General features: G+C 42.7%; 1 pseudogene; it reads left to right on the top strand.

The window, feature by feature from the left end:
* Window positions 1-301: 301 nt before the first annotated feature.
* LOC115148355 (probable E3 ubiquitin-protein ligase HERC1) overlaps window positions 302-12056 on the top strand; it is a 90595-nt pseudogene continuing 78840 nt past the window's right edge.

Below are 12056 nucleotides of genomic sequence, written 5' to 3'. Positions count from 1 at the left end.
TGGTGCAGCAGTCTAAGGCACTGCATCTCAGTGCTAGAGATGTCACTACAGACCCTGGTTTAATTCCAGGCTGTATCACAACTGGCTTTGATTGGTAGTCCAATAAGGTGGTGTGCATTTGGCTCAGTGTTGTTAGGGTTAGGCTGTCATTGTAAATAAGAATTTGTTCTTAACTGACTTGCCTAGTTAATAAATATAGGTTAAATAAAACATATACAACATACAGTATGTGTATTTCGCCAATAAACCCGAAGAAGAATCTTGGTCTCGCGTGACGGTTTCCATGTGTTCTCGCTGACGCCCAAGCGTGATGGGCAGTGCTGTTTTTCATGGCAACCAGGCAGAATACTGTTGTTTCGTCCTGGCGAGACCGAAAACATTTAGCCGGTGCCCGTGTCGGAGACTGACTTAATGGAAACCCGGATGTCTTAACTTGTTACTCATTTGTATTCATTAATTCTAGATACAGAATTATTTGCAAAACTTGTTTTCCCGTTAACTGTCAACTGCAGTGGCACTGTAACGTTAGTTGCCAGCTGTAGCTAACGTTAGCTAACTGAGCGTACGAGGAAAGCAGGAGACCGGGTGTGAATAACACTGACAACAGAGGTAGGATTTTATTTTAAATGCATTTGTGTATGCAGTGTGTGTAGTTATGCCAATAGAAAATCACCGTTACACATAATTTTGTGTTACAAAAACAACAATTGTTGATAGCTAGCTAACTTGGCTTGTTGCTAGCTAGCAATGCTATCTAATGTCAGAATGACACAGTGCAGTCTGTACTGCCATATCCTATTAGTCAAGATAGCTAACTATAGCTAGGTTGAGTATGGTTAAAGAGCAGTTGTCAACCTAGCTAGATAGAAAGCTAAGACCTGATAGGACAGTAACTAGCTACTAGCTTGCTGCAACACAATACAGAGCTGCTAACGTCACACAATGAAGATCTGGTGCTGATTATAAAATGACAGCTGTCACTGTACCAAATCTGTGAATAGTTTAGGTATTGTATTGTACCTATGCAACTTAGCTAGCTTTTACAGTAGCTAACTGTTTAGAATACCCAGCTAGTCAATGTGACTGCAAGGATAAAAGCTTGACCAGAATCCACTTTAGTCACCCTCCTGTGACTTGTATGTCTTGCAAAACAACAACGTGAGTTTTTATTTTCCATCTGAATTTGTTTTCAGGAGCACATGGTCATCTTGTAGTAGATTAGCTACACTTTGAAACAGAGGTGATACAGTATGTAAACACTGCCATACATACAGTCATTACACAGTAGGTAGTGTACAACATAGAACACAGAATTTTCGTCCAACCGATCCTTCCTAAATTCGCCCACCTTTCTCAATGAGAGAAGATTTGAAATAGACAAGATGGCGGAGTCTACTACATGTCTACTACATTAGCAGTTGACATTTTCTCACACTCACTGATTTGTTTTCTGCTTCCTGAAAGCCTGTCTGCAATGCCAGGATACCAGGGGGAAAAGCTGTCAAATTCAAACCTGTCTTTCAAGTCACAATCATGTCCTTGGTGTTTGAATGTTAGTCATGCACTCTCATATTGTGGTCTTCTGATGACAGAAGAGTATTCAGAGACAAGTGATCAGCTTTCCACAAACCTCTGTCACAGATTCTTTGCTTCATGTAGCCTCAAGGTTAGATCATTGGGCCAGTAACTGAAAGTTTGCTGGTTCGAATACTGGAGCCGACAAGGTGAAAAAAAAACAACAAATAATCTGTCGCAGTGCCCTCTAGCAAGGCTCTTAACACGAATTGCTCCAGGGGTGCTGTCCAATAGTGACCCCACTTGGGTGTCTCGGGAGTTGGAATATGCAAAAAAAAAAAAAAACGAATTTCTTTTACACACTTATAAATCAAGGCACCTCCCTAATGATAATAATAATTATTGTTGTCTCAGTTGTTACAGTTGCCACTGGTTTGTTGACAACGAGGAATCATGCCATTGTTGTGTCATTCGTCCCAACCCATCATGCATTGCTTTTAGGCCATTTTGCAGCTGAATTTAACCTTTGTGTATCTTACTGTTGCATCTCAGCTTAGTAAATGTTAGCTAGTCCTTAGGTATGTTGAAACCTGACATAGGGATTGAGTGATATACATTATTTACTGCAGTCTGAGGCAATCCTCGTAAAAAGGCTTGCTTCCCGCTTGTGGCTAGAAAGAAGCTTGTTCAGGCCACTTTTCTCTCTGTAATTGATTATGGTGACTTGTTGTATATGCATGCAACCTCCTCTGTCTTACAGAGACTGGACTCCGTTTATCATGCAGCCTCCTCCGTCTTACAGAGACTGGACTCTGTTTATCATGCATCCTTGCTCTTTATTACAAATGCCAAGTCACTCACCCACTATTGCACCTTGTACCAAATGGTAGGTTGGACCTCACTTTATATGCGTAGAAAGATACATTTATATGTGTTCATCTACAAAGCTCTTTTGGGTCAAGTCCCTCTTTACCTCTGTAGTCTGGTCTCCTTCACCACCAGCAGGTCAACTCCCTCTTCACCTCTGTAGTCTGGTCTCCTTCACCACCAGCAGGTCAACTCCCTCTTTACCTCTGTAGTCTGGTCTCCTTCACCACCAGCAGGCCAACTCCCTCTTTACCTCTGTAGTCTGGTCTCCTTCACCACCAGCAGGTCAACTCCCTCTTTACCTCTGTAGTCTGGTCTCCTTCACCACCAGCAGGTCAACTCCCTCTTTACCTCTGTAGTCTGGTCTCCTTCACCACCAGCAGTTACCATACCCGGTCTGCTAGGTGGTTGCTACTTAAAGTCCCCAGGACATTCACACTATTAGGCAAGACTGCCTTCTCTTCTTGTGCACCAGAGGCATGGAATAGTCTACAATCCATGCTTCATCTGGATATGTTAGTGTCACTGAATGAATTTAAAATATTGTTGTGAGACTGTTACAGAGGATTTTTTTTAGGCTGGATCATGTTGTGTTGTATTGTTGTATGTTTTAGTTCTGTAATGTACTGATTGTAGCTGCCGTCTTGGCCAGGTCTCCCTTGAAAAAGAGACTATGGGTCTCAATGGGCTTTTCCTGGTTAAATAAAGGTTAAATAAAATATATAAATAAAACTAACTCCATTAGCTAGTTTCATGAACACCAATTAGGCCTGGTTCTAGACAATTAGGCCTGGTTCTAGACAAAAAAATGGAACATACTTTTTAGGACTAGGCCTAATTAGTGTCCGGGAAACCGGCCCTAGGGTCTGATATTTCAATACTCTGTGTATGGCGACCTAAGCTTTATTGCCTCCGGTCACCTTACTATTTGCCTTTTTATTATTAGTAACATGTAACCTAACCTGCACATTTTGCTCTTGCATATAGTAAATAATCAGAGACCGCCTGACCAGTCTGGACTTGTAGGTCAACCTGATACTAGACAAAGTGTGAGGCCTCTCCTATTGACATTCATTTTAATAATGATACCCCCCCCCCCCCCCCCCCCCCCATGCCCAATATAGGTCCGTCTGTTGATCCAGATGGTTGGTCAGTTGCTGGTTCAGGGATGTCGCAGGGTCAGCCAGGGAGGGCTAGGTTAGGCCCGACGAGCTATGTCAAGACCTTTACTGTAACTTTGTTGCCTCTCTTAAAAGAAGCTTCCTGTTATTTTTGTCCACTGGAAACCATAAAGGCCTAGGGCTGTGCTCTAGGCAAGCTGTCTGCCTCATGCCTGTCTGTTGGGCCTCTCTTCTGACTGTTGAGCTGCAAAGAGAGAGGCTCACTCTCAGACTTCAGTCAGCCCATAACTAGCTCTCACTTCACTAATGCTGCATTATGTTAATGTATTACAGTAAGAGTTCTATGAAGGCTGTTGAAAATCTTAATGCACTGTGCTGTGCATCGAGTTCAATTGTCTGTTGTGATGTTGCTGAGAAATCTCAACACTCCGTGTACAAGGCAGAGTTGAGCGGCAACGAGTGTGGGTGGACTGAAGCTCCGACTATATCGAGTCACTGTCAGTCGATACTTGTAAAAAAAAAAGAGTCAAATCTTAAAGCCTTATTGTGTACCGATATTTATCTGGTTTATAGTTGGGCTTGTGTGTGTGTGCTGAAATCCATAGTTTAAAAAAAAATATAAAACTTGAGTCAAATACAACCACCGACTGTTTCCTAGTTTCTGTTGCTCTAAAATGGCTCTAAGACATAGTGTAATCTATGTAATCTGACATTCAGTTGACGCATGCGCTGAGTTGTCATTTTACAGCGAGGAAAACAAGGAAACGGTCGGTGGTTGTATTTGACTCAAGTATGGAAGGATGGATGCCCCCAGACCTCTTCGTTAGACCAGAGAGAGGCTACTGTACTGGACAGGCTCATCCAAGCTACTGTGTTGGCCTCTGGGCATTGTAGAGACTGAGGTAACCATTGAAAGGTTTGACTTTTATCTGTCTAAAGGGAAATTAAGGGACTCTCAAGCTGTTGAAACAGTTCAAGGAGATGGTTGCAATATTACCCTAGGCGTTGGCAGCACTTGGGAAAAAAGTATACTCCAAGGCTAACAAAAAACCCGCAATTAAACTCTTATTAGCCTGCTCTTACCTTATCAGCAGTAATAACATAATTTGACATGCTTTGTTTGCTCACATGATCACGTCTTAGGCCTATTATCAATATTATCAATAGGCCTGCTGTGGTGTTGTGTAGCTTATTGGAGTTCAAGGCTTTTGTTCAGAGAGGGGTGTTGCACTAAGCAGCGTTTGTAAGCAGTAGATTGTAGAACAAGACGTCTGGAAGGTTAGTTGGCTAGACATAGAGGGTTTAGATGAGACTGGGTTCAATGGGATAGTGTGTCATACATTCATGGTCATGTGCCTACTGCCCTGCTGCTAGACCGTTGCCTTGCTGTGCTGTGGCGTGAAACAGAATGTATTTAAAATAGAGAATCCTATTACCGTACTACTGGTACTTTCCAGCTGCTGACCAGTGACTGCTGCCACCAACTGTAATGTAAATGAATTATTTACAAGTCACAGCACCATATCGATCAGATCAAGACGAGGGATTCCTTTACTGAAAGGCCTTGACCCCAAGGACATTTCAGTTAATTAAGCTATTTTCATGTCATCTCATGTCCTAAGAATACTTTCAGACCACTTTAAATCAGATTCAAGTTTCAGTGTTTTAATTAAGGATCTGCCCCTTTTTCCCCCCTATTATCGCCTAAAATGACATACCCAAATCTAACTGCCTGTAGCTCAGGACCTGAAGCAAGGATATGCATATTCTTGATACCATTTGAAAGGAAACATTTTGAAGTTTGTGGAAATGTGAAATGAATGTAGGAGAATATAACACAATAAATCTGGTAAAAGATAATACAAAGAAAAAAAACGTGTTATTTAAAAAAAAATTTTTTTGTTCCATCTTTGAAATGCAAGCGAAGGCCATAGTGTATTATTCCAGCCCAGGTGCAATTTAGATTTTGTCCACTAGATGGCAGCAGTGTATGTGCAACTTTTTAGACTGATCCAATGAACCATTGCATTTCTATTCAAAATGTTGTATTAAGACTGCCCGAATGTGCCTAATTGGTTTATTAATACATTTTCAAGTTCATAACTTTGCACTCTCCTCAAACAATATCATGGAAATCTTTCACTGTAATAGCTACTGTAAATTGGACAGTGCAGTTAGATTAACAAGAATTTAAGCTTTCTGCCAATATCAGATATGTCTATGTCCTGGGAAATGTTTTTGTTACTTACAACCTCATGCTAATCGCATTAGCCTACGTTAGCTCAACCTTCCCGCGGGGGACCCACTGATCCTGTAGAGGTTTTAATGTGCTAAGCTTTCGTTCAACAACAACTTTCGTCGGGGCATACAGCCAAATACAGTGATAGGCCATAGCTTTTAAAGTGGTAGTGTTTAATAATTTTACCTTATAACCTAATTATACTGTATGAACCAAGGTGTTTTCTCAAACTCCCTCTCTCCTTCGGTCCCATCTCTGACAGCTGGAATAACTCCAGTGTAGATAATGATCAGGAGAAATGTTGCCTTGATTTTGGTATCTATAGCTTCTAGTCTAACCTTATTAACCAAGGTGCTTTCTCTTTCTCCCCTTCATCTGTTCCTGACAGCTGTAATAACTCCACAGTGTAGATAATGATCAGGAGAAATGGTGCCTTGCCAGACCCACGTGATGCTGAAGTGGCAGGAGCATCTGAACAGCTCCTGGGCGGCGGAGGACAGCCAGACGGCCACGCGCCAGGGGGCTGCGGGACTCTACGCCAAACTGCTACACAATAAGGAGGTGGTGGGGGTGGCCCAGCCTGTAATGGTAAAGGGACAGAACGTGCTCAACTCGCATCCTCTTGCATATATTATATAGCCTGAGTTCCAGTCTGTTTGTGCTTTCATGCCAACCCCCTGTCACTCATTGTCATGACAATAACAGCAATGGAGCAGGCAAGAGCACAGACTGATCTGGGACCAGGCTCAATATTAGGAAGGTGTTCCCAATGTTTGGTGTACATTTCAAAATACTTGAATATAAGTTGCAATTAAAGGGTTTGTTTTTAATTTCAGGACTTGATTGGCCCGCGCCTGCCAGACTTCCAGTATGAGTCCAGTGCTGCTGAGGAGCGGGAGGAGTACCTGTCATCGTTACTCCACAGCCAGCGCTGCCTGGCCCATCGTGTGCTGGCCCGGACCCCCTATGCCCTGGGCCTGCACCACCGCCTCGTGGTCCTCCAGCGGATATACTACGCCCTCCACAGCAAGTACCACGACCGCTTCCGGGCTCCTGCTCCCCCTCAGACCATGGCTAGCCAGGACAGCGGGGCCATGGAGCCTGCCTCGGAGCCCTGGCTGCCTGGAGGAGCATCCAGAGTTAAATCAGGGACGGATGTTCTGATAGAGATGGGCGTACGGACAGGACTGAGTCTCCTCTTCGCCCTGCTGCAGCAGAACTGGCGGTACGCCCGTGAGGACCCTGGAGTGGCGCTGTGTAACGACGTGTTGGCTACCGCTTCTTCTGTCCTAGCCTCCCTGCCCCCTCTCTCTCTGGCCAACGAGAACAAGATCCCAGCGGTTGGGCTGGACTGCCTGGCTCAGGTGGCAGACTTCCTGAAGAAGACGTCTGTGAGCTCTGTGAGTGGAGGGGCAGATCGGGCGGGACGCAGGCTGGCTCTGGAGCTGCTGCTGGGCCTGGCTGTACAGAGGGGCTCCCTGAGATTCCTGCTGGAGTGGGTGGAGGTGGCCCTGGCTGCCTCTGCTTCCTCCTTCTCCTCCTCCACGGGGTCACAACAGTTACAGTCAGAGGGAGGAGTAGGCTATGACCTCATCTATCAAACACTTCTTCAAATGAGGCAATACTCGGTACGTACGTTCCCTCACCTTGACCTTCTCCTTTCTATTCAGGGTAGGTTTCATCAATAATAGCAGTGCTCATGTTCTGCTATTTATATAGATGATGGGTGCGTCCCAAATGGTATAGGGGCTCAGGTAAAAAGTAGTGTACTATATAGGGAATAGGGCTCTGGTCAAAAGTAGTGTACTATATAGGGAATAGGGGGCCATTTGGTACCCCTAAAGTGTAATCCTGGGGGGGGGGGGGGGGGGGGGGGGGGGGGTTCTACTAAGCTAACGTATGGAATTATTTTACAATGGTCATACCCAAGGATCATTTAGCGATTTCATTTCGGATTTTAGGACCCCTTTAGGTATATACAGTACCAGTCAAAAGTTTGGACACACCTACTCGTTCAAGGGTTTTTCTTTATTTTTACTATTTTCTACATTGTACAATAATAGTGAAGACATAAAAACCTAAGAAATAATACATATGGAATCATGTAGTAACCAAAAAAGTGTTAAACAAATAAAAAAATATTTTAGATTATTCAAAGTAGCCACCCTTTGCCTTGATGACAGCTTTACACACTCTTGGCACTCTCTCAACCAGCTTCATGAGGAATGCTTTTCCAACAGTCTTGAAGGAGTTCCCACAAATGCTGAGCACTTGTTGGCTGCTTTTCCTCCACTCTAAGGTCCAACTCCTCCCTAACCATCTCAATTGGGTTGAGTTTGTGTAATTGTGGAGGCCAGGTCATCTGATGCAGCACTCCATCACCCTCCTTCTTGGTCAAATAGTGTGTTTTGGGTCATTGTCCTGTTGAAAAACAAATGATAGTCCCACTAAGCGCAAACTATCACTGCAGAATTCTGTGGTAGCCATGCTTGTTAAGTGTGCTTTGAATTCTAAATAAATCACTGACAGTGTCACCAGCAAAGCTCCATCACACCTCCTCCTCCATGCTTCACGGTGGGAATCACACATACGGAGATCATCCGTTCACCTACTCTGCATCTAACTCGTAACACAGCGGTTGGAACCAAAAATCTCAAATTTGGTCTCATCAGACCAAAGGACAGATTTCCACCGGTCTAATGTCCATTACTCGTGTTTCTTGGTCCAAGCACATCTCTTCTTCTTGTTGGTGTCCTTTAGTAGTGGTTTCTTTGCAGCAATTTGACAATGAAGGCCTGATTCACGGAGTCTCCTCTGAACAGTTGATGTTGAGATGTGTCTGTTACTTGAACTCTAAAGCATTTATTTGGGCTGCAATCTCAGGTGCAATTAACTCTAATGAACTTATCTTCTGCAGCAGAGGTAACTCTGGGTCTTCCTTTCCTGTGGCGGTCCTCATGAGAGCCAGTTTCATCATAGCACTTGATGATTTTTGCGATTGCACAACGTTCTTGAAATGTTCTGTATTGCCTGACCTTCATGTCTTAAAGTAATGATGGACTGTCATTTGTCTTTGCTTATGTGAGCTGTTCTTACAATAATATGGACTTGGTCTTTTACCAAATAGGGCTTTCTTCTGTATACCACCCTTACCTTGTCACAACACAACTGATTGGCTCAAAAGCATTAAGAAGGAAATAAATTCCACAAATTAACTTTTAACACACCTGTTAATTGAATTGCATTCCAGGTGACTACCTCATGAAGCTGGTTGAGAGAATGCCAAGAGTGTGCAAAGCTGTCAACAATGCAATGGGTGGCTACTTTGAAGATTTTCAAAAATATACATTTTGTTAGATTTGTTCAACACTTTTTTTGGTTACTACATGATTCCATATGTGTTATTTCATAGTTTTGACGTCTTCACTATTATTCTACAATGTAGAGAATAGTAAGAATAAAGAAACACCCTTGAGTAGGTGTGTCCAAACTTTTGACTGGTATGAATAACACGCAATGAATAACAGATTCGTAGATAGGAAAACAGTTCAAATCAAATCAAAATGACGTTGTTTTTGAAATGTCTGTCCTATACCTGAGCGATTTATAAGAAAGATCAGTAAATTATTTATATACAGTGCATTCGGAAAGTATTCTAAAATGTATTAAATAAAGAAAAATCCTCATCTATCTACACACAATAGCCAATAATGACAAAGCTTAAACAGGTTTTTAGAAATGTTTGCAAATTTATAAAACTATAACTATTCTGACTTTTTGCCAGAAGACATTTTGCTCAGGTGGTTCCTGTTTACGTTGATCATCCTTAAGTTGTTTCTACAACTTAAGGATTAAATTCAATTGATTGGACATGATTTGGAAAGGTACACACCTGTCTATATAAGGTCCCACAGTTGACAGTGCATGTAAGAGCAAAAACCAGGTCGAACGAATTGGCCGTAGAGCTCTGAGACAGGATTGTGTCAAGGCACAGATCTGGGGAAGGGTACCAACACATTCCTGCAGCCTTGAATGTCCCCAAGAACACGGTGGCCTCCATCATTCTTAAATGGATGAAGTTTGGAACCACCAAGACTCTTCCTAGAGCTGGCCGCCCGGCCAAACTGAGCAATCGGGGGAGATGGCCTTGGTCAGGAAGGTGACCAAGAACCTGATGGTCACTCTGACAGATCTCTAGAGTTCCTTTTTAGAGATGGGAGAACCTTCCAGAAGGAAAACCATCTCTGCAGCACTCCACCAATCAGGCCTTTATGGTAGAGTGGCCAGACGGAAGCCGTTCCTCAGTAAAAGACATGACAGCCCGCTTGGAGTTTGCCAAAAGGCACCTAAAGGATTCTCAGACTATGAGAAACAAGATTCTCTGGCAGCATCATGCTGTGGGGATGTTTTTCAGCGGCAGAGACTGGGAGACTAGTCAGGGTCGAGGGAAAGATGAACAGAGTAAAGTACAGAGAGATCCTTGATGGAAACCTGCTCCAGGGCACTCAGGACCTCAGACTGGGGCGACGGTTCACCTTCCAACAGGACAACAACCCTAAGCACACAGCCAAGAAAACGCAGGAGTGGCTTCGGGCCAAGTCTCTGAATGTCCTTGACTGGCCCAGCATGAGCCCGGATCTGAACCCGATCGAACATCTCTGGTGAAACCTGAAAATAGCTTTGCAGCAATGCTCCCCATCCAATCTGACAGAGCTTGAGAGGATCTGCAGAGAAGAATGGGAGAATCTTACCAAATTCATGTGTGCCAAGCTTGTAGCATCATACCCAAGCAGACTCGAGGCTGTAATCGCTGCCAAATGTGCTTCAATATTGTACTGAGTGAAGGGTCTGAATACTTATGTAAATGTAATATTTTTTTTGTATTTGTACTACATTTGCAAAAAATACCCCATATGCCATTATGGGGAATTATGTGTAGATTGTTTAGGAAAAAAATGACTTCATCCGTTAAAAATAAAATAAAAAAAGGCTGTAATGTAACAATGTGGAAATAGTCAAGGGGTCTGAATACTTTCTGAATGCACCATTTTTTTACTCATATTTAACCCCTTTTTTTAGGCACTAAACCTATTTCCATATGGGTGTACAAAACATTAGATTTAACAAGTGACATCCATAAGAAATCATAGCTTTCATCTGGATTCACCTGGTCTGTCTCTGTCATGGAAAGAACAGGTGTTCTTAATGTTTTGTACACTCAGTGTGTGTATTGTGGAGGGTACTAATGCAGCGGGTGGCAGCGTAACATTTCCCCTCGTTGTAAATCATATTTACTTTTTCATTTTACTGTGTATCCTGGCCTGATGCCTGGAGCTAAAAGCCTGGTCCATTCCTCAGTGTGGTGGTGCTGCCTCGTCTGTCTGTGTGTCCACTTGATTTACTAGTCACTTAATCAATAGGAAATATTCCACCAGAAAGCTTTTATCTTCTCGGTGATAAAGAACTCCACCAGCAACTTTTCAAGTGGATCTCGAAATGTAGATATATATGACAGGGTGGTAATGTACCAACAGACTGGTTTTGAGATATTATTTCTGTGGTATTGTTTCATTGTCTTCCCAACAGACTGGTATTGAGATATTATTTCTGTGGTATTGTTTTATTGTCGTCCAACAGACTGGTATTGAGATATTATTTCTGTGGTATTGTTTTATTGTCTTCCCAACAGACTGGTTTTGAGATATTATTTCTGTGGTATTGTTTTATTGTCGTCCCAACAGACTGGTATTGAGATATTATTTCTGTGGTATTGTTTTATTGTCGTCCCAACAGACTGGTATTGAGATATTATTTCTGTGGTATTGTTTTATTGTCGTCCCAACAGACTGGTATTGAGATATTATTTCTGTGGTATTGTTTTATTGTCGTCCCAACAGACTGGTATTGAGATATTATTTCTGTGGTATTGTTTTATTGTCTTCCCAACAGACTGGTATTGAGATATTATTTCTGTGGTATTGTTTTATTGTCGTCCCAACAGACTGGTATTGAGATTTCTGTGGTATTGTTTTATTGTCGTCCCAACAGACTGGTATTGAGATTTATGTGGTATTGTTTTAGTGTATTTTCTATAATTGGCGGAAGGCTATGAGAAGTGGTAACTGAAGGATGTCAGTTGTGAACTGTTAAGTCTTCTCTTTGTAGTAAAACATTACCTGTACCTCCTTTTTCATTGTCCTTCAAGCCAAATGGGCTCAATTGTCCTGCAACAGTAGCCTCTAATGTTCTGTTAGTGTCCTGGAACAGTACCCTCTAATGTTCTGTTAGTGTCCTGGAACAGTAGCCTCTAATGT

The sequence above is a fragment of the Salmo trutta genome, chromosome 15 (assembly GCF_901001165.1).
Source record: "Salmo trutta chromosome 15, fSalTru1.1, whole genome shotgun sequence".
Classification (NCBI taxonomy): Eukaryota; Metazoa; Chordata; class Actinopteri; order Salmoniformes; family Salmonidae; genus Salmo; species Salmo trutta.
The sequence above is the reverse complement of the archived record's forward strand: the minus strand, read 5'-3'. Positions and strand labels throughout refer to the sequence as shown.